This window comes from Leucopleurus acutus, assembly GCF_964270905.1.
Source record: "Leucopleurus acutus genome assembly, chromosome: 9".
NCBI classification, from domain to species: domain Eukaryota; kingdom Metazoa; phylum Chordata; class Mammalia; order Artiodactyla; family Delphinidae; genus Leucopleurus; species Leucopleurus acutus.
This window is the reverse complement of record NC_139144.1, coordinates 30,450,171-30,475,010: the sequence shown is the minus strand read 5'-3', so window position 1 is coordinate 30,475,010 and position 24,840 is coordinate 30,450,171.

Sequence of the window (24,840 nt, the reverse complement as noted above, 5' to 3'; positions counted from 1 at the left end):
AGATGACTCAATATAAATGTAAGAGCAATTTAAGTAGTCTGAATGTGAAAAATGAGAGAGAACAAATATTTAATGAGATAATGGACTGAGAAGTTTCCAAAACTGAAGATAACACAAGTCCATCTGATTAAAAATGACCACCAAGTATTGCTCAGGATAAATAAAAACAAATCTCTGAGAAAAACTGAATAACATCCATGATAAAGGATACGAAATTCAGTTACGTCATAAATAAAAGACAAATTTTCTTCAATGGTCTTATAACAGATTTCTTATGAACAGTAGGTGCCTGACACAGTGGCGGTAATATAGTTAAAATCCTAAGAGAAAGATAACTGTCAATGGCAAATTTTATATCCAGCTGAACAGTTATCCAATTGCATAACAAAGGCAATTTTAGACAAGTAAGGAGTAAAAGACTGTACTATCTTCAGATCATAGGATATAATTCAAGGGGAAAAACAAAATGAGAAGTTATCAATGGAATGCAAAAACAATGGTAAGCCCCAAATATTTTAACATGTATTGATCTACTTCATTAACTATTTCTATAAGTAAAATAAATACTAATTTTTGTTTCTAAGAGTGTAACACTAAATTCTAGAGACTGATATAGAGAAGATGAAAGAAAGGTAGTTTGCTGTATTATTAAGATGTACTTAAGCCTTATTTTGTATGGTGAGGTTGATAAAGATATTGAACAGCTTAAGACATTATAAGAAGGATTTATAGTGAGAGAGTGAATATATAAACACACAATGGCATTCTGTCTGAATGATAAAAGAATTCAGACCTGCAACCTCAGCAGCAACCAGCCTGAGAAGCCAATGCACAACTCTTGCAGCAATTGGTCCAGAATAGTAGTGACTTCAATGACTATCAGTTTCCTATATTTTGCCCACTAACTCACTATCCACCAACAAAAGCCAAAAATGTTTCCCAAACCACTCACATAAGATGTCTTACTTCTAGTTAAACTTGTCTCTAGCTTCCGCCGGCTAAAATGTATGATCACAACATACCTGAATCCTTCCCTGCTTTCATTAAAAAGCTTTTCCTCTCCCCTGCTTGGCTTTAAATCTGTACCAAAATCAAATGATGGTGGCCAACTCCCTTGCTATAACAAGCTCTGAATAAATAGTCATACTTTGTTCTCATTTGGATTGGCTTTATTTTCCGCAAAACTAGATATGCATGGCTAAAACCATCAGAGATAACCATTAAAATAATAGACATACAATTTATAGCTAGTAAATAAACAGAGCTATAAAAGAAAAGCGAGAGGGAGCATAGACATCTTTATCAATTTAACAAATGTCAAGATAGGGGAAATTAGGTAGAAATAAAAAATATTAAAGAACATCAAATAAAATCTAAGAAATAAATCAAAATGTATCAATAATAGGAGGATTAAATTCATCAATTAAATGACAGAACTTCAGATTGTATAATACTATATGCAATGTAAAAGCTATAGCAAATATAAAGTGACATGCACAACCATCTAGAAAGACTGAAATTAATTTTCATTTAAAGAATATAGGAAACAAATACTAAACACATGAAAACAGCTATTTTAATATATATTAGTAATAGACAAATTTAAAAAGTCAAAAGCATTAATTGGAATACAGGTTTGAATTGCATAATAATAAAAGCAAAACATAATATAAATATATAGTTCATGACTGTCCATGTTTTAAATAAAATAATCTTGGAATACACAATGAAAAGTGGTTAGTAATCTAAAGAGAAATTTAAAAAGTCACCATATAGTTGGAGACTTAAATTATGGAAAGGTAGCAGATTGTATAAAACAGGAAATGATCTATAAAACAAAACAAGTATCAACAAGGAATTAGAAGATTTGAAAATAATAACTAAAAGACTTGATGCAAAGATATAGAACCTATTAAAATATAATATAAACATTATGTATAATATATTATGTAATAATATAAAATATAATGAACAAATCCAATACATTTAAAAACTTGAACTAAGTAGACAATCTTCTGAAATATATATTTACTACCAAAATTGTCTCATGGTGAAAAAACTTGCATAAGCCAATAAACATTTTAAAAGTGTAATAAGTAAGTGAATGTCTACCCCTCAAAAATATCTTAGACACAGTTGATTTTAAAGTGTATTTTTAAAATCAAACCTTCAAGAAGTAAATAGTGACTTTTACAGACTGTTTCAGACAATACGAAAAAATGAAATCTATCCTGAAATTTTTATTTCTATGGAATCATACAATACGTGGTTGTTGTGTCTGACTTCTTTCACATAACAATGTTTTGAGGGATCATTCATGTTGTAGCATGTATCAGAACTTCATTTATTTTCATGGCTGAATAATATTTAATTGTATGGATATACTACATTTTGTTTATACTTTCATCAGTTTATGGACACTTAGATTTTCTTTTTCATGTTTTGTCTGCACAAGGCATTTTATAAGGCATTTATAAAGGCTGTATAAGGGAGGAAGGGTAAAGATGGTGAAGTAAGAAGATGAGGAGTTTACCTCCCCCACCAAACACATCAAAATAAAACTACTTGTGATAAATTAATAATAATAAATAACTAAAACAAGGGCTTCCCTGGTGGCGCAGTGGTTGAGAGTCCGCCTGCCGATGCAGGGGACACGGGTTCGTGCCCCAGTCGGGAAAGATGCCACATGCCGTGGAGCGGCTGGGCCCGTGAGCCATGGCCACTGAGCCTGTGCATCCGGAGCCTGTGCTCCGCAGTGGGAGAGGCCACAACAGTGAGAGGCCCAAGTACCACACACACACACACATACAAAAAGATCAGAGGGGAAATAAACAAAATAGAACTAAAAAACAACAGAAAAAAATCAATGAAACCCAGAGCTGGTTTTCTGAAAAGATAAGCAAAATCGACAAACCTTTAGCCAGGCTCATCAAGAAGAAAAAAGAGAGAACCCCAATAAACAGAGTAAGAAATAAAGGATGAAAAATAACAACTGACACCATAGAGATAGAAAAAAATCATAAAAGAATACCATGAACAGCTATATGCCAACAAATTGGACAACATAGAATAAACGGACAAATTTAGAAACATAAAACTCACCAAGACTGAGTCAAAAAGGAATAGACAATTTGAATAGACCCATCACTAGTAGTGAAATTAAATTTGTAATACTAATAAAAAAAAAAAACTCCCAGCAAACAGAAGTCCAGAACCAAATGGCCTCACTGTGGAATTCTACCAAACATATAATGAAGAGCCACTATCTATCCTGCTCAAACTATTCCAAAAAAATTGAAGAGGAGGGAACACTCCCAAATTCATTCCATGAGACCACAATTACCCTATACCAAAACCAGACAAAAACACTACAAAAAAAGAAAATTACAAGTAAGTATCTTTGATGAATATAGATGTAAAAATCCTCAACAAAATATTAGCAAACTGAAGCTAGCAATATACAAAAAGGAAAGTATACCATGATCAAGTTGGATTTATTCCAGAGAGACAAGGATGGTTCTAAATTTGTAATGAAACAATAAAACAAGACAAAGAAAAGCACAAAAAGAAACTAAATGTTATGAAGGCTAGTCACAAAAGAAGAATGAGGACATTTTGGGGGGCAGTAAAAATGGGAAAAAATTTCCCTAAGAAAGTGGCAAACAGTGAGAAGCAGATTACAAGTAGGAGACTACATTTTTCACTCATCAGACTGCCCAGTGTTAGCAAGGGTTGGGAGAATGGAATCGCCCTATACACTGCTACAGGGGATAAAAACAAGTACCCTACTAGGAATGCTGATTTTATAATTCTTTTTTTCTTGTTACAGCGTATTCGAGAAAATTGGGTAGAATATTCAAGACAGATGATACCAGTTGTTGGTACACTATTGTGTACTTTACTATGTACTTTATTATTCTGTTTGTTTGACCAATTTCACTGTAAAATGAATAATACAAGAGAAAGTAAATACGTGCTAAGAAGAAAAATAATAAATTGAGTCTACAAGACTGAATAACAGAAAGGATATAATTTATATTGTTTGGTTAGGACAGTCCTCTCTAAGGCCCTAACTTTTGAGCTGAGACTTTAATTAGTTAAATAGAAATTTCCAGAGGCATGGTTGGCAAAAGAGCTTTCCAGACAAAGAAAAGGGCAGATATTAAAGCTCTGGGAAATAGTTTGGGCATTTCTAGGGATAAAAAGGAGGCCAGCTTAGCCTGAGTGGAGTGAAAGATTAAAGGGATCTGAGTGAAGGTGACTGTGGAAAGGGCTGCTTATTTTATTAAGAGAAATAGGAAACCAATTGAATGATTTTTAGACAGGGACATATTGAAATCAGGTTTGTGCTTTATAATTTTGTTATTTCATGAGAGGACTAGATTAAAAGGGTCAAGAGGAAACCAGGAGACAGTAAATTGAAGACTGCTGCTCTTATCCAGGCAACAGATGATGGTAATGTAGACAGAGAGAAATGGACCAATTTAAGAAATAGTTTGAAGTAGAATCATCAGGATAGACAGCATGTGAAGAGTGAAGGAGAAGAAGTTTTTGAAGTATGGCTTTCAGACTGGCTAGAGATCAAGACTGTAGACACCAATGTGGAGAGAGATTTTTAAACGCCCAAATAGATATAAAACTAAGTAATGACCAACATATATTGTCTAATATAATGTATTGCTTACTTCTTGTTTCAGTATTCTTTAAAATGGGAATGTTTACTTCTCACTTTTCAAAAGTATCTCTTTTCAAAATCACTCTTATAATATGTGAGTTCTCTTATGTATTGAGTGAGTTTCAAATAGTTTTGATTGGTCTTTAGTTGTAATTTTTAAAATCCACTTGTCACGTGTCTAACAATATTCATGATACTGTAAGCGATTGTGAATTTGTTTCTTTTGGAGAATGTTAATAATTTACTATTTATGATAATATACATCTTCATAAGACTTTGACATTTTAAAGATAGTTTTTATAAAGAAAAGAGGAGTTGCAATTAGATACCTGGCAGCCAAGAAGAAAAACATCATGATGTTTAAAAACATTTAATCACATGTTTTTCATAAAATTCCACTGAGGATTAATTGATTTTAAATTCAATAATTTGCTTTTTAATATTATGACAAGAACTCTGAGTTCTAAAAATAGGTAAAAACAATAGTCATCATAAAATTAGTTAACGTTTCTCAGGCACTTACCATGTGCCTAACACTGTACAAAGCAGTTTATAACCCTCTCAATAATCCATATGTTAAGTTTTATTATTCTCTTTTAGCAGATGGGAAAATAGAAGCAAAGTAGAAAAACTTTGAAAAACTAAATATGTCTGTTAGGATGAAATCATGTGTTTGTAGTTCTACTTTCTGGACAGCCAGAACTTTCACAGACCTCAAATTTGGAAGAAGAGTGTCAGGTGAGGCAAGCTTCCAGACCTGAATTAGGAAGTGGTTACTGTCTGGCTCCACATTATTATAAAGGAAATTACATTTTTTCACCTACGCAGATTACTGAATAGTGCCTTTAGATTCAGGGATGAAGATCTATTTTAGGTATCATCATGACAATTGTAACACAATCATATTTTTATTTTCAAAACAGGCTATTGGTTTTACCTGAAGAGGGTACTAAACACATCAACAGCCTAGTGTTGTTTCAGAAATCTTGCATGAGAAATGTCGGGAAGGGGGATATATAACATGCGTTTGTTCTAAAAGAAAGTAGGTGTGCATTTATAGAAGATGCCCATCTGTGAAAGCAGTATATGATTGTAAAATTATACATTTTTAGCTAATATACTAAAATTAAACTAAATATATTCCGTTTAATAAATTGGCTCTACTCTCTCCATATTAGATGGATATTGACCAAAATATCCAGAGGAAAAAAATGGTGATTCTAATATTCATACAGTTAAAAACAAAATTAAAATAAATGGTGTATTAGTACTTTGGCAAATTACCGACTCTACTTCCAAGGACTTTTTATAGATGAATATTGCACTACTTTACCCAGTAAAGGAAAGTAACATTTTATTTGTTTTTAGGATATCGAAACCTTTGTAATTCAAAGTTTAACCCACAGATTACTGACTATTTACTGTCAGTTCATGAACATTTCAGTACACAGAGCTCTGCACCCCAGTCAGTATTTTTACCTTTTCTATATAAAATTCACTTGAGAATCTAAGTACAATTATTTTCTGTCAAAGGAAGTTGTGTTTATCTACATAAGCTTTTTTGTTTGTTTGTTTTGTTTTTGCGGTACACGGGCCTCTCACTGTTGTGGCCTCTCCCGTTGCGGAGCACAGGCTCCGGATGCGCAGCCTCAGCGGCCATGGCTCACGGGCCCAACCGCTCCGTAGCATGTGGGATCTTCCCGGACCGGGGCATGAACCCGTGTCCCCTGCATCGGCAGGTGGACTCTCAACCACTGCGCCACCAGGGAAGCCCTATCTACATAAGCTTTTAAGTTTGCTTTTTAAAAATAATTATAGGATCCATGGAATCCTAAATTTGCCAGTCTGTGTCTTTTTTTCTAGTCCAAGCAACGTTTTCAAACTAACAGACTACTGATTTAGCTTATGTTCAGCAAAGCCTAAATAGTGCAAACGTTTCTTGTTGTCTTGTTCTTTGACTGCATTCATTTACCTATAAGCTTGGTCAGTTAAATGTGTCCTTGCATCACTACATATAAGATACAACTGCTGTCCTAAGATGACATCGTTAGGAACAAAATCAATGTATTTCCAAATACAGAAACTATTTTGGAACCTCTCTCCAACAGCATCAGTTGAAAAATATTTGCTATCTTCAAATTATTCCATTGAATTCTTTTTTAGTGGTATGAAGTTTCCACTATGTTTCTTCCAGGTCTCTTTCAGTCTTCATTTTACCTGTCTAATCTTGAAAAGTTTGCGATTTTTTTTTCTCTTTGTTTTTCTTTTGTTAGTTTTTACATCTAAATAATTTTTCATTTGCCCAGGAAGGGTCTAGAGACCACACAAAGCTAGCGTATTTTTTTGCATTGGTATTCCTTTTCATCTTTACCTTGTAGCTCATATCAAAGCTGCAATTGTTTGCTAGCCAGCAAAATCTAATGGCTCCCTCTGGTCAAAAGCTGTCAACAGCAATCTATCCAGCAGTGGGGGCATTGCCTGAAATAGAAAAGCATCGCATATGGTCGTATTCCTTGGTGAGCTACAAACAAGTCCGGGCTTAACATTTTCAAATACAAAACCATTACTAACCCCACATAATAAGACTGGGGCACTAACATATCATTAATAGAGTCTAGTGTATCATTACTAGAGAATGTCACTTCTTGGTTCATTACTGTCCTATAAGTGAAAGACAAAACCAACCATTTATACTGTTTTTTTCTTTCCTTGATTTAGCAATGTGGCAATACGTCTGTTTCTTAGATGTTAGATCATGATTTATTAGGTGTCCAAAAGTAAACCCGTACTCCACAATGGATAAAGAAAACAGGCCTCAAATGATCAGTCCAGATTTCCTGCTAAGTATAAAGACTGCTAAATTCATTAGGGAATCCAAGAAAGGAAAACACTACGATATTAAAAAAAAAAAAAATTCTCTCCAAAAGCTGTAAAGCACTATTTAGGAAATTCTGAGGTAGGTGATTTGTTTAACATTTGTGTTATCACAATAGTATTGCGTAATCCTACCGACACAGTCCAGTATAATGACTCTAAACATCAAACCAACTATTAGCCTCATGCTGAGTTTCCCATCCAGGCTAATTAAAATGCTTGTCTTCTTAAAACATTTGCACTCATGGAATTCCAATGGTTTTTCCACTTGTGGCCCAGCCTTTTTGACATTTCTAAGTCCAAATGCACTGCATTCTGTTACCTTTACTCACCTCTTTATTACCCTGTCCTCTTACCTGGATGCCAAAATTCTTTTACTAATTCCCCAGGATGAATCCCAAGAAAGAATTCACATTATCTGAGTTTAGAGGCTCAAATTTAAGCAGACTAAAAACAAAATATTCATCAAGTAGTTTTCGTACATTCTGCAGCCCTCTCCCAACCAGCTTTATATAATGTATAATGTATGATGGCGTGTGGTTGTTCTCAAGTTAGAAGTAAAATTCCTCATATACACATAAGCTATACTGGGCTTGAGGTGCGGGATAAAATACGTGTCTAACCTTAATTCATCCAGAAGACACATTATCCAAGGTGTAGACTTTAAGGAAAAAAGAGAAGGAGGAAAAAAGGTAGTCTTAGGTCATGTAGAAAAGGAACTATTGCTCATTTGTTTACATGTAACATCTTGAACAGCAGGGTGTTATGTGAAAGCAGGGGAGTTGCTCTGCCCTGTGGTCTATTATAAAGGACATAATAATAAGGCTTGGAAAGTTTCTGCAAAAAAAAACATGTGATGTATTTTTACTAATTTCTTTCTAATTAAAAAACTTCCAGGAATCACTGGCAGGAAATTCAACCCCCAATATAAAGTTTAGACAACTCACTAAGTGCTGTTGTGTCCTTTAACGGAAATCTTCCAAAAATGAATGCACGATTCCACTTAAGAGATGATTATAAGCAACTGATGACAAATCCTATTGGAACTTACATTTGTTTAATCACACTAATATATCTCATAGTTGAACTTAACATGGGAGAAGCCTTCAGTCTAAATTCAAACACACGAGATTGACTTTGGTTTAGTGAAAGCATGGCAACATATTTGGTATTTTGTCTACTTTCCTGACATATAACTCTAAGTTTCAGTGACTTGGTAGTATGTTTTGTTCATTATAACATCTTCAAGCATACCTAAGATATCTGGGGTTTGGCAAGCTCCAAAATTACCTTGCCAAGAACATTTTCCATTAGCATTTACACCCATGTGTAATTTCAAGGAATCTGAATGTTTCTGATTAAATAAAGCTATTAAATGTACAAATGGTCCCTTGAATACACTATGATGAGCCACAACTTATTTTTAGGGGAAAAATGAAAAATCAAAAAGAATTCATATTTGTCAATGAATCCCAAATTGAAAATATTTGAATTTTTTCTAACCTTAAATCAAAATCTTATTAAATCCTGTAATTGAATAAAATACAGTCTTGTCATACGTAGCATCCACGCAATTTCTATTCGTTTTTCCATCTCTGTCTTATTTATCAAATTTCATCTAACACCGTGACGTTTTAAGTACTTTGACAAGCATATGTCATTTTACTACCAATGCTTTCCTGATTGCCTTTTAAGTAGTCTGAGTTGGAAGTAATAGAAACTGTCCAAAGAGAAGACCACAGTTCAGCTTGCCAAAAAACTCCTCAAAACACAAAAAATTAGGTAGACTTGTACATGGTGTCCCTTAGTCACTAACGTATAATATGTCAAGTAATTTATTAAATATCATGTATAATAATGTATAAGTATGCATAAGCATACTGTGGTATTTTAAGCACTGTATTAAGGCATTAATACTTAGTATATAAAGGCACTAATACCTACTATATTAATACTGAAGGTGATATTTACTAAAGTTTATTTCATCTCTCTGGTGCTTCATGAGGTCTACTTGCCACAACTGTAATAAGCTAAGGGTCAAGTCTCAGTGAGGAGTGTGACCCTTAAACTTGAGAATCTTTTCATGTGCAAGGCATGCTATGTGGATCGAACTATGTTAACCTGAGGAACAATAGGTTCCAGCTGACTACTTACAGAGTCTTTTCAGGAAAGAGAGCTTACAAGCTTCGAGAAGATCAAGGAGAGCAGTGATATAGACCAGTTGAAGCGTTAGCTGCTAAATCGGTTTCTTGAAACCTTTCAGCATCTCTTCTATCAACATTTTTTTTTTTTTTAACTTTGAGAGGCACAGTTCATGACTTTGTTAGGACCTATGGGAGTGCTCTTCAAACTGAGAGACATTTTCCCCTGGAAAACACTTTCTGAGGGAGAGGCAGGCATGGATAGTGTTAAGGAAGTCACTTTCCAGCTCCAATTTTCAACTTTCATAAATACTCTTTGCTAAAATTTATTTACCTGAGAACACACTTGCAGTCAAGATGCTGTGCCAACTGCCTTTTCTGACTGCCTCCCCCATCACAATCTCATACTTACTCTCACTCTTCTTGAATCTTGCTATGCTATATTTGAACCTATGTGTAAAAATCCCTGGTGAACCAAACAAAGAACGAAACCATTGCCTGAGAAACCTCCTTTATTATCAAACAGTTGTACAAAAATTAAGAAACTCGATAGGTCTTAGTAAAGCCTATTTTTAGACTTTTCAAAAGTTGAAGATGTGCATGACTTATAAAACTGGGTAACAAATGCTTTTATAATTCAAGTGGTTTCCAGTGTTTGCTTTCAACGAAACTGAAAGAGAACTTAATTGAGTTGTCAGCTAATAAATCATTAAAAGTAATTTTGGTAAAGGATCACAATATAATTTTGGCATACAACACAGGAGTTTAAATAATTGAGTGATCTATCTATGCAAGAATAACATTCATTCCCATTTATTTATTTATTTTTGAAATATGAAATATGTTGCTTGCTGCTAACATTTATAAAAATAAAAAAGAGGAGTAAGATTGGGGCTGAATCCTAGATGATTCTAAAAACAAGGTATATTAATCAATGTCTGCATAGAATAATTAGATGAAAAACCCATGAATCTCATTAAAAATGAATAAAATTTTCTTTAAGAATTATTTATCAAAACTTGGTTATTGTACAACATGGGGAATATAGCCAATATTTTGTAATAATAACTATAAATGGAGTATAACCTTTAAAAATTGTGAATCAATATACTGTACACCTGTAACATAATATTGTACAGCAACTATACTTCAATAAAAGAAAAAAATTTAAATTAAAAAATAAAAACCTTATCATTATACTCTAAAACCATTAAATTAGATTAATACACCTAAAAAAGCTTGGTCATATTGATTAATTATGTACTAATAGTAATTCTAATAAAACTGAATACAGAAAATCTTTTTAAAATCAGAGTTTACAATGATTAATTTTTTTCAAATTATATACACGTTTTTGTTGAATATGGTTCTAAGTCTTCAATTTCCTTGACAAATACTTTTTTCAATTATTTTAATTCTCTAAGTCAATGTATTATTTTTGTAAAATATATCAAACTATTTTAAAGAAACTTAGCCCCTCATTTTTGTTATTAAAAAAATCTCAAGGGAAAAATGCACAACACAGAGAGAGAGATTGCCTATGTTAACAAATGTAGTGGATAATTTTAGCATCGTTAAGGGTAGGTAAACCAGACACTATGTAACATCTGCTGTAATATAATATGAAATATGAGATTTCAGCGGTGATAATTCTAGTAAAAAATGTCTCATTTGAATTCATCAAGCTTTCACATTTAACTTATAGTTTACTAGAAAGATAGCAAAAAAGGGAATAAACTAAAAGACATCAAGAGGAAGCATGCAGACAAAATCAGAAGGCAGGGTATCCTTTTGGAATACTGTCCCATTCCACATCAACAAGTCAGTGTCAATTAAGAACGTATCTCGGGCTTCCCTGGTGGCGCAGTGGTTGAGAGTACGCCTGCCGATGCAGGGGACACGGGTTCGTGCCCCGGTCTGGGAAGATCCCACATGCCGCGGAGCGGCTGGGCCCATGAGCCATGGCCGCAGAGCCTGTGCGTCCGGAGCCTGTGCTCCGCAACGGGAGAGGCCACAACAGTGAGAGGCCCGTGTACCGCAAAAAAAAAAAAAAAAAAAAAAAATGGCACCTCAAATCAGGGAGGAAAAGATACAACTTTTTAATAAGTGAGATTGTGTAATGAGAGCAATGTAGAAAAAACTAAATTTGGATTAGTCCTCACATCATATGCCAGGATAACTTCTACATGGATTAGAGATTTAAAATGTTTAAAAAGATGAATATACCAGTGCTAGAAGAAAACAGAGGTGAATTTTGCAACAAATCTAGAGTGGAGAAAACTGTCCAAACTATGACTTGATTTATGGACAAAATAATGGAAAATATATAGATCAATAGATTTGTCTAAATAAAAGTGTAAAGAAAAGCAAAAAAAATAATCCAAAAAACCAACACCTCCAGCATCACAAATGCAATTTATACTATAGATAAAGGGTAGCATAATAAATATATTAAGATCTAAAAATAAAAACCCCAACACTCTAGAAAAATGGACAAGATATACAGACAGCTCAAAGAGAATAGAAATATACATGCCCTTAAAAATATAAAAAAGATGTTCTGCTTTGCTCATAATAAGAAACTGCAAATTATAACTTCCCTGAGATCCCGGTTCTCACATATTGAATTGGCTAAAATCCTAAAGTTTGGCAATATCTTCTGTGGGTAAAGATGAATAAAACATTCTCCTGTGTTGGTAATGGAAATGCAAAATGTTAGATCCACTTTGGAAAGAAATTTAATAATGTACAACAGTATCTATGCATTTGTCCTGTGACCCAGTAATCCTACTTCTAAGAACATACCCCAGAGACACACTGACAAAAATACGAAAAATAAAATGTTTTGTACAAGGCTATGTATGACAGCAATATCTGAATAATAAAGCCTGGGAAGAGAACAAATATACATCAATATAGGACATGAAGTTTTTGAATACACACAATAAAGCAACACAGTAGAGTTATAGGTACTACTAACATGACAAAAAGAATATGTTTATAAACAATTAAGGATTTTTCTCCAGTCTTTATTGTTAAATAAAGCTAGGTGAAGAAAAGTGGGTATAATGTACTATTGTTTACCTAAGAGGGAACAGTATAAAGCAAAATGTTAAGTATATAAGCAGTAATATGTTAAAATATAAGCAACACATGTTGACTCAATATATACATATGTATATAACTTAGGTTAAAAGTTGGAAAAATAATTTTAAAGTTAAAAAGCATATGGATACTTAAAGGAATAGGAGAGAGGATAATGAAGAGGACATAACTGAAAACTCTGAATATGCTTTGTTTTGTAGGTTTTATTCTAGAACCATGTAAATATTCTGAATAATTGTAAATCAAAACCATGTAAATATTCTGAATAATTGTAAATCAAAACCATGTAAATATTCTGAATAATTGTAAATCAAAGTTAAAACCAGAAAAATAACAATTCCTAAAACCTGAAAGCAAATTGAGACAAGTGAAACTGTGCACTAAATTGATGGTATAGACGTAGAGTGGAACTTTCCAAGTGCCCTATAAATTAAAAAAAAATTTGTTCTAGTTCTGTGAAAAATGCCGTTGGTAATTTGATAGGGATTGCATTGAATCTGTAGATTGCCTCAGGTAGTATCATCATTTTAACAATATTGATTCTTCCAGTCAAAGAACACAGTACATCTTTCCATCTGTTTGTGTCATCTTCAAGTTTTTTCATCAGAGTCTTACTGTCTCTGGAGTATAGGTCTATTGCCTCCTTAGGTAGGTTTATTCCTAGGTGTTTCATTCTTTTTGATGTGATCGTAAATGGGATTGTTTCCTTAATTTCTCTTTCTGATATTTCATTGTTAGTGTATAGAAATGCAACAGATTTATGCATATTAATTTTGTTCCTGCAACTTTACTGAATTCATTGATGAGCTCTAGCTGTTTCCCGGTAGTGTCTCTAGGATTTCCTGGTATAGCATCATGTCATCTGCAAACAGTGATAGTTTTACTTCTTCTTTTCCAAATTGAATTCCTTTTATTTCTTTTTCTTCTCTGATTGCTGTGCCAGCTCCTGGGGGGCAGACTGACAACCGTAAGTGGTTGTCCCTGTGAATCCTTTGATTACTCTCATGCTGCATTTACTGTTTACATTTGTTGTATTGTACATAGGTTTGTAAACATTATTGCCTAAGATATTTGTATATAACTAGGGCTTTGTAGCTTTTATTTATTCAGAAATCATATGGCATGTTAAAGACGTATGATGGTGTCCTACTCTGGGCAGCTGTGTAGGATCATCATGTGGTTAAAAAAAAAATATTCCCCCTCAAATAAATCTTTTAATGTGGAAACAATAAATTTCACAGAAAAAAAAAAAACAAAACAAAACCACTAAACTTCCAAAACTAACAAACATTTTTGTGGATGAAATTATATAATAATATTCAGACAAAAATCATTCAGTTTTGTTTGGGCAGAGCAAATATGTCTTTGAGGATATGGATAAAACAGAATTGGCCTGAGTTAATTGTTGAAGTTAGCTGATGAATACATGGAGAGTTACCCTATTTTCCTATTTTATAAATGCTAGAAAATTTCAGTTATAAAAAGTTTTCAGAAGAGTGAGGAGGTAGGCAAACATGATAAAAGAGGTTTAAGAAACATCAAATAAAAATGAAAGGAGATTCTAAAGACAACAAAACCAGAAGCAATGCTTTATCTGAAATTAGGTACTGATTTAAATAATTTGGGATTCAATTAAGATAATTTAAATATAATCTATGTACTAAAGAGATAGAAAGTACAACAGAAATAGAAAAAATGGAGATAAATGTGTAGTACAGAAACGGGGAAATGGAGATAAATGGTGATAAAATGGAATCACAAAAGACTATGTACAGTAAGATCTCAAGATCTGGAAGTCAATATACTACTTATGTTTTGGGTTGGGAGAATGTTAATTTTGTTGCTGTTGCATTTACCTTCTAACTTTGTACAATGGCTATTTACTGGCTCAATATGAATAGATGGTTATTTTATTTTAGAAATGCAACACAAATTTAATTTTTTACCCTAAAGCCAGTGTTGTTTCTCTTATATGTGAATGTAAAATATAATTATAATCTTTAAAATTATTCCCTATTTCTTTTGTTATATTTGAGAATGTTAATACTCTATTTTTTAAAAGGATCATTTGAAAACAATAATACAAATCTAATTGCATTAAAATGAAAGTCTTTATCACTTATTCTTTTATAATTATAAATATCTAAAATTTTTAAAGACCAGTTTTCTTGAAGTTAGTTTATTTCTACCACTTGCCACTTAAAAGCTTTTAGTTTTGGGTTTCGCTGGTGGCGCAGTGGCTGAGAGTGTGCCTGCCGATGCAGGGGACACTGGTTCGTGCCCGGGTCTGGGAGGATCCCACATGCCGCGGAGCGGCTGGGCCCGTGAGGCATGGCCTCTGAGCCTGCGCGTCTGGAGCCTGTGCTCCGCAACGGGAGAGGCCACAACAGTGAGAGGCCCGCGTACCGGAAAAAAAAAAAAAAAAAAAAAAGCTTTTAGTTTTGTAATTGTTACTACGGGACATAACTAGTGATAAAAATGGGATTTTATTTCTGCCTGTACTTTTATTTACAAAAGATAAAAATACATTTTTTTACCTTTTATGTTAGTAGTGAAAAGACCACCATCACTGCTAATTGATTTTTTTAAGTATTTTAACCCAATTGTTATTATGAAGACATATTCAGTGATGCAGACTATACATTACCTTTTTAGACCAGGACAGTATGTTACCATAGTATATTCTGTATAGTGTATGCTAAATGACAAACTATGAGAATAGTTGATGAGAATTTTGCATTGTCCAGTAACATAAGTACCAAAAAAAGCATGTCTTTTCTGGGGTAGAGAGAAGGTGTGCATTCCTTTTCTACAATTCCTTCTTTCAATATTTTTTCCTTATTAATATTATTATTTACTACAGATGTTTCCAGGCTTAACAATGGTTTGACTTACTATTTTTCCACTTTATGATGTTGTGAAAGTGATATGCATTCAGTAGACACCATACTCCGAATTTGGATCTTTTCCCAAGGTTGTGTTTTGTAGTACGATGCTGGGCAGCAGAAGTGAGCCACTGCTCCCAGTCAGCCATGCGATGGTGAGAGGAAACAACCGATACACTTACAGCCATTCTGTACCGGTACAACCATTCTGTTTTTCACTTTCAGTACAGTATTCAATTACATGAGATATTCAACACTTTATTGTAAAATAGGCTTTGTGTTAGATCATTTTGCCCAACTGTAGGCTAATGTAAGTATTCTGAGCACATTTAAGGTAGGCTAGGGTAAGCTATGATGTTTGGTAAGTTAGGTGTATTAAATACATTTTCAACTTAAGGATATTTTCTACTTACGATGGGGTTATTGGGGTGTAATTCCATCATAAGTAAAGGAAAAATTTAATTTGTTTCATACCTATTCTTTTTTACCCCTCTCTTTCATAGCCTTCTTCTTGAGTCTTTCCTTCAAATTATAATCAAAACTGAAAAAAAAGATATATTTATTATAGGTGATGTTACTAATTTTCCCAGAAGCATAATTTTATAAAGAATTTTAAGTACCAGTGCTTTGGCAGACTGACAATATATCTGCAGTTAAAAGGAGTAATATATCATTCTTATCCCATTTCCTACCCTGGTAAGCAATAGCTCTTGGTTTGTTTAGGACTGGCAACATTCATTGTCAGTAGTTGTAACTTCAGCGTATGTTATTGGAATTTGATTCTGCTTAGGGCTTCTGCATGTTTGGAAAACTATTAGATATGGGTATTGTGGTTAAGATGAAGGTCGTTTTGGCTATATATATATATATATATATATATATATATATATATATATATTTTTTTTTTTTTTTTTTTTTTTTTTGCGATACACGGGCCTCTTACTGTTGTGACCTCTCCCATTGCGGAGCACAGGCACCGGATGCGCAGGCTCAGCGGCCATGGCTCATGGGCCCAGCCGCTCCACGGCATGTGGGATCTTCCCAGACCGGGGCACAAGCCCGTGTCCCCTGCATCGGCAGGCGGACTCTCAACCACTGCGCCACCAGGGAAGCCCTGGCCATATATTTTTTATAGAGACTTTGAGAGCCCAGGTTTACTACTTACGAAACTGTTCTAAAATGAAGAGTGCATCCTTTATAAGAATCACATCTTAGAAAAAAATCACATCTTAGAAAAAAGATCCTTATAAAAATGATGCAAGTGATTTTAATAAAGGGGCTACAAAAAAGGGAAACTATAATCTGCTCCCCCCTTTTCACTGTGACCCCATCTGTTGTAAATGAATAAAAGCACAAATTGGGTTTTATGCTGAACACTTTTAAGTCAGTGGTAGTTTAAGGTTATAAGTAAATGAAAACCAGAAGGAGACTTTAAAATTATGCAGACCTATGTGCTTGAAGAAATAAGTTTCTACCGGGTAACTATAGTGAGAAAAATGGTGAGGATAAAGCTGGCAAGTTAGAGAAAGGCTACTTCAGTATTACCAACACTCTGTATTTTGGAGCCAGACTGTGAAGAAATCTTGCTGGGTCTGGACCAAACGAAAGCTGAAAGATGATATAAGAAGATTTATAAAGCTAAATTTATTTTAATGACTTTTTAATTCTTTCCTTAAGAAGACTTTCTACATTTTTTTTGTGATTAAAATGCCCTTTCCTTTGTGAAATGATTATGCTTAGAGGTCATATCGCTGTTGTTTTTATTCTTATTTTTAACTTCTTATTTATCTAGTATACAAAAGTTAATAACTGTATATAGATTAATAATTATTTTTGAAATTATACTGACAAGTGAAATGGAAAGGTCAGAGAACCACAGAATTGGGCTACTTTACTCACATTGAAGTGTTTTAGCCAACGTGACACCCGTTCTGGCATATCTAACATACCTGTTTGAGATTGGTAGACTAAAATGTGAACTATTTTACAATTGTATTTACAATACAAAGCATGAAAGATTGAATTGCTCAACACTGAGAAACTCAAGAAGAGTAAAGGAAATGCATTTAAGCGTACTGTTGCCTCAGCCTGGAAAGCTACTTTATAAATCCTCAAACTTTGAAGGACCCTTTCATTTGCTGTTTGGGTTCTTTGTTGTCTTCTGAGCTACCCCCCTTTAGGGTAAGATCTACCCCCTTAATACCACCAGAATATTTTCATAGGGAGTGTGAGCTCTTTAAAAACAGCCTGGCTCAAAATGGACATTTATCAACTCAAGTGTTGGCTGGGCTAGACTGAGTTTACCTAACTCATTCTGCCTAATTTGGCTCTCGATTACAATTACCATAGGTTTTTCCTATGTCTCATCTCATTTGGGAAAGAAGAAACTGGTCCCTTGTAGCAACTCTGGGCTCTCTTTGCTGGACTTGCTTTCTGCCAAGATAGAAGCAGGGCCTCTAGGTTCAGAAGGTGAACTAGGATCTGGTTACTAAATTCTGACCTAATACATTTTTCCTACTGACTTAGGAGAATTAAAAAAAAAGCATTCACTTTATATTATGAAGATTCATGCATCATCACAGCTTTTTAAAGAGCTTCTATCAAATATATTAAATAATTTCAAAAATTAAAAATAGAGAGTAGTAGGACAGAAAAAGTATTATTTTAAGAGCTGATTGGAGGATTCCTCTGAGAAGGTATGCTCACTTCTTTAGCAGATTACCCAGAGGGGCCATTTAATATGTGAAAATTCAGCATTCACAATTTCCTAGATGAGAGAAACTGGCCAAAAGTGAAAAAGAAAAAAGAAAGAGAGAGTAAATTTTCCATTAAGAAATATGTGTGGGATATCGTGAATTCAAAGAAGAGATGGCTCTGAAGCTGCAGGAGAAGTTGGAAAAGTGAATGTTTTTCAGTTGTACAACTGACCTCATTTGTTTTTAAAGAGGGATGTCTAGTATTCTACTTTATTTTATTTTATTTATTTATTTTTTTTGCGGTACACGGGCATCTCACTGTTGTGGCCTCTCCCGTTGCGGAGCACAGGCTCCGGACCGCAGGCTCAGCGGCCTTGGCTCACAGGCCTAGCCACTCCATGGCATGTGGGATCTTCCCGGACCAGGGCACGAACCCGTGTCCCCTAAATCGGCAGGCGGACTCTCAACCGCTGCGCCACCAGGGAAGCCCTAGTATTCTACTTTAAATTAACTGCTGTTCAGAGCTACAGCACTCACTCTTCATGGACCATGGACTGGCTGTCATTCCGCTACCTCCCAATCTTCAGTAAACGTCTCCTTCTCAAGAGCTCTGTAGAAGGGGGATGATACTCTATTTTGGGTGACAGGAGAGAAGAGACAGGAAGAATCACAGGTGGAAAAACTTGAGGGAGGAGGAATTTGGTGGGAAGAGGTAAAGAGCAACCAGAGATGACCAGGCAAACCTTAAGCCCCTCACAAAATCCAGGGAATGTTCACAGAAGCTGGGAACCCTCTGTGTGTAGAGCGGTGTTTCAACATAATTGTCACTTATATCAGAAAAAATCAAAGTGAGTTTAACAACCTGGACAACTTAAAATAATCTAGGTCACTGATGTTGATGTCCCTGACATGAGACACAAAAGAAATGCCACTTATAATTTGTTTCAAATTATCTTTTGTTCTTCGTTTATATTTTTATTTTGCTTCTTTTAAGATCTCCTATATGTATTCCCTTATCAAATGGAATTTACTGACTCTCTATTTTGTATCATATACCCCAAACCATTAACTTTACTCATCTTTACTCTTGAAAAATGAACTATTAATGCCAATAACATAATTCAAAGAATATATAAATTGCAATAGGCAGTGAACAATTATTGTGATTTTTTTATTAGACATGACAACTACTTCCACATAGTTTCCTCAGAGCATCAAGATACAGGGAACATCTACAGAAATATTTCCATTCATAATGAATTTGCAACCCCATAACATACTTTTGTGCCAAATTTTTTATTATAGGGGTTATAACACAGAGATTAAACTCTAAGTGAGGCCTTGCTCTGGTCCTCTTAGACTCTTGGTATCTTCCTCCTATCTAGCTATAGGCTCAAGCCCTCCCTGGTGGCCAGACTCTTCCCCTCACCTTCCTTGGATGCTTTTTCTTTTTTTAAATTTGTGTCTAAGTTCTAGAACACTTACAATGTACACAGGCTGAAGGCAACATAGTGGCTTCTTCTTTCTTTAGAAACGATCTTAGCTATGACAGGCCAGCTCTGAAATGATAAGGCCTTCTTACGTTTTACTAATCACTAGAGAGAATTTCATAAGGGAATTTTGTGCATAAGTGAATTAATTAAGGAATAACCTAAGTATATAAAGAAAGCAGTTCACCAAGAGGAATGAGAATCGATGTGATAAATTAGGCAAGACTTTCTGACTGAGATAAATTTTGGATCAGCACCAGAGGGATGTTGATACAGCAAGAGACAGTCCAGGATTTTGAGGAGTCAGGCGAACACTGGAGTATGTCTTCTGTACCAGGAGTGGAGAGCAAAGTGCAAACCCAGTAGAGTCTGTGCTGTGCTTCTCAATATTCTTTAAGTATCATGACACATAGAAAATTATGTTTGTTGTTTGTATTGCACACTGGAATAAACAGGAGAGTTTTGTCATGACTGTAGACACCCTTCTTACACATCTTAGGCTCTACCCAACAGTTCCTAGACCTAAAGGATGAATATGTGTGTGTGTGTGTGTGTGTGTGTGTGTGTGTGTGTGTGTGTATACCAGTGTACCATTTTTTTGTGTGCCAGTTGAAAGAGAGGATAGAGTCCCTGGAGCAGTTCAGTACACTGTCAATGTGGACACACCTCAGGATTTCATATCCTGGAGAAACCACATATCTACCTGTAGGGTGGCCTTGGATGCCTGTGTTTGATCCTTAAGAAATGCCTTTACCCAACCTCAGAGACACACTGATGAGATGGTGTTTAAAACTAAGACAGGAAGAAGGCCCTTCTAAAAAAGAAAAGTTACTGATTTTTAAGTTAAATTATTAACTTATTGATATAAGTTAAATTATCCTCAACCCTATGAATAAAAGCAGCACATGTTTTTGTGGTACTGACAGCCTATAAACAAGTGAATGAATAAAATCATTTCTGAGGGTGAAAAGCCCTCGGAAGAAAATAAAGCTAGTACAAGAAATGAAGGAAATTAAATTTTAGCTATATTTTGAAGAAAATATCTTCCAGAATCAGAAAGTCAAAATTGTCAGCCTCCAAAGTTTATTACATTGGCTTGCTTACATCACAAGAGACTGATGTATAAAATTAGAATGCTAAATTTTTAAGAAGGAAGACAGCTTGAATCTTACCTGTCAAAGTAGTCTGTCTCTGTGTGAAAACAAAAACAAACAAATAAAAAACTTAGGAAGCAGAGAAGAATTGAGTTGAATGTAAGGTAGATCAGTGCTTGTATAGACTCTGACACTGTTGTCCTTTGGCTTCTTTTTTTTTAATGGTTGGTTTAAAAATTCACCAGTCCAATTTGGTGGATGTAAAATATACAGTCTGGTCACAATGGTCATCTGTTTATTTGGGAATCATTCTTTCTCTCTAAGGAGAACTTGTTTCTCTTCTCTCACCCATTTATGATATGATCCATTATGACTCAGTTAGAGCCCAGCTCTGAGAATACAATATTCTCATTACAGGCATGCCCCAGAGAATATATTCCTGGTGAATGTAACCTAGTAGAATGCTTCTTACTTTTAATGGACATAAATCTATATCTCACTTAATATTTTTCCCTGAAAACTATATTAGAAAAATAATTTTCATCTCCTCAGTAAAACATGGTAAACAACCAAAAATATATTCAAAGAAAAGCCTAGTGTTACATTCCAAATACAATGGGTAGAACTTGGAATCTCATGTAGATGTCTCGAAGGATGCTCTGAGAATCAGTAAAGGAAATGTTGCTGGAACCAAGAGTGAACATGTCATGAAATATAAAGCAACTATTTTTATGACTATATTGTTTAGTGATTAGAAAGTAGTGTTTTATGTATTTTATGTCCTCACATTAGTAGTCTATCTCTTACGCAGAAGTGTGTTACTGTGTTGTACTTAAAAGATATTGGATGAGGATTTTGGTTTAATATGTAGCCCATTATAGTTTTTCTATAATTTAATAGAAAATGGGTCCTGTAGTAGGCTGAATAGCACCTTCCAAGTTTATAAGGTTCTAATAGATGAAACTTGTAAATGTTACCTTATATGGAAAAGGGGTCTTTGCAAATGTGATTAAATTAATGAAAGAAACAGATTCTCCCCTAGAGCCTCTGGAGAGAGTGTGATTCTACCAACACCTTGTTTAAGGTCCCGTAGTACTGATTTAAGATTTCTGGTCTCCAGAGCTGTGAGAGAACAAATTTCTGATGTTTTAAGCCACCCAGTTTGTGATAATTTGTTACAGCAGCCACAGGAAACTAATACAAGTCCCCAGGTTGTATTTTCATTAAGAATCTGAATTTTCAGAAATGGATTTCTGATGTTAAGTAAATGATGTGATATATGTATTTCCCAGTTTCTTGGATAAAAAAGCCTACTTTTGTAGCATATATACCTTTTATGTACCCTGTATTGTGATTAAATTTAACCATAATTGCTTACCCTGCATTCAAAAATGAACCGTTACTACTTTCTCCTGTTGCAACCACTTGCTTAAACCTTTGACTTGGTGTTTCTCCAGGCTTCTGATTCTGTTCCTATCCAACGATGATCTACTACTTAAAACTACCTGGCTGGAGGGGGAGGATGTTATATATTGAAGGTCAGAGCTGTAGGGTATGTTGAAAAGAAATCTAGTCACAAATTATCTATGACTTGACAATAATAAATTACCTACAGTATTGATTATTTTGTAACAAACAAAGCATTGGTGACAAAGAATAGTCCCATCTTGCTACAATATGGTGCCAAAGTATAATTTTCAAAACATTAAAAGGCACGATTTTCATACAAATATAAAATTAATGCATATCAAAGATATTGCTTGAGTACCATTGTTTCCCCCAACACCTCATGACCAACTTGGGTCCTTTTTGGGTCTTGCTGGTTTGGAATATGTTCTGAAACTCACCTCTGTCCCCCGTCTGGTTTTGGCCTGTCCACATGTAACATCTACTAGTGGGTCCTCTCACTCCGGTGATTCCTCACAGAATACTAGCTACATTTGGAGTTATCTTTTCCACCTGGTGCAGATCAATTGTATCTCAATCAAACAAAATTAATTTGTGCTGCTATAGACAGGAATTATTTGCAAGAATCATTTACAGTGTTATCAGTTTTCTACCAGTTAATCTCACCCCACAGAGCTGTAAAATAGCCTAGTCAGTAGACAGTCACACACACCCATAGAATCAGATCTCTGGAGGGTCAAATCGATAACACCCAGCACCTCATGGAAAGGATACTCAATAATCTTTTTGGTAAATAGTCCCAAACAGTATTGATTTATCATGCTGTCACCTATAATTAAATGTGACTATTACCACTCACTTTTCTCATCACTCTTGGTTTATTTGTTTCTGTCTCATTATGCTAGCCCACCCCTATTATTAGAAGAGATCCAGAACTCTCCTCCTCCCCAGAGTTTGGACCCAGTCTCTTACTGCATCCAGATAGAGTGTATCCCTCCTCTCCTCAAATCAGAGTCCTATAGTATTCTGGACTGTAATTAACCTTTTTCCAAGATTACAAACAGTAGGAAAATCCTACTCCCAGAAACTGTGGTGTGGCCTCTCCTCGTGCAACTGAGAAGGCAATCACCTTAGCACAGGATGCTGCCGTGGCATCAGCAGGACAGCCCAGCAGCATGCAGAGGCAGCCCATTCCTCAAGTAGTCAGCATGTGGTGCGTTAGCTGTAGAACACTCCGTTCCCGAGGGAACCCTTCTGAGTTCCACTGCCGTTAGGAAGTGACAAAGGAAGCCAAGGTTGACATTTTAGATGACAGGAGAGCAGAGCTAAACTCCCCTCAGGTGGAATACTACATTGAAATACTATAGGTAAAAAAAGGATGATTCGGTTTCATGGTCATAGTCTAGTGAGGGTCTGAATAAATGGCTCATACGCTAACAGGAAGAAAAATATTCAGTAATAGTTCCCCCAAAGAGGTTGCTGTTGCCAATAGAGTGAATGATTTCTCTCACTAAGTTATAGACTAAAAAAGAGCAGAAATTAGTTTATATATCTAAATGAGTAATAGTATTAATATCCAAACTGACATTGCCACTTACTTGCTGGGTAATATTGGGTAAGCTATGTAATCTCTCTAAGCTTCAGTTACTTCATCTTTGAAATGGGCATTTACTCATAGGATTAGGTGATACACAGGAAGTAGATAGGATGGAATAAAGAATATTGCAAACAAATAATGTTAGTGACCGCTGCTATTACTTTTCCCCCTCCTCCTCCTACTACTATAATAAATATTATTTTATATTCCCATGGAGTTTACTATTAGATAAACTATTGAAATAATGGAATTAGTTGCAGAAGGGAACCTAATTAAGGCAAGCCAAGCAATTAAAAAGAGTATTTGTCGGGCTTCCCTGGTGACGCAGTGGTTGAGAGTCCGCCTGCCGATGCAGGGCACACGGGTTCCTGCCCTGGTCTGGGAAGATCCCACATGCCGTGGAGCAGCTGGGCCCGTGAGCCACAACTGCTGAGCCTGCGCTCTAGAGCCCGCAAGCCACAACTACTGAGCCCACAAGCCACAATTACTGAAGCCCGTGCACCTAGAGCCCGTGCTCCGCAACAAGGGAAGCCACTGCAATGAGAAGCCTGCGCACCGCAACGAAGAGTAGCCCCCGCTCACCACAACTAAAAGAAAGCCGGCGCATAGCAACGAAGACCCAAGGCAGCCAAAAATAAATTAATTCATTAAAAAAAAAAGATTTTTACTCTGTACGTAAAATCAACTTATGCAAAAGAATAGATCTTCAGTCAATATCTTTTTTTTTTTTTTTTTTTTTTTTGCGGTACGCGGGCCTCTCACTGTTGTGGCCTCTCCCGTTGCGGAGCACAGGCTCCGGACGCGCAGGCTCAGCGGCCATGGCTCACGGGCCCAGCCGCTCCGCAGCATGTGGGATCTTCCCGGACCAGGGCACGA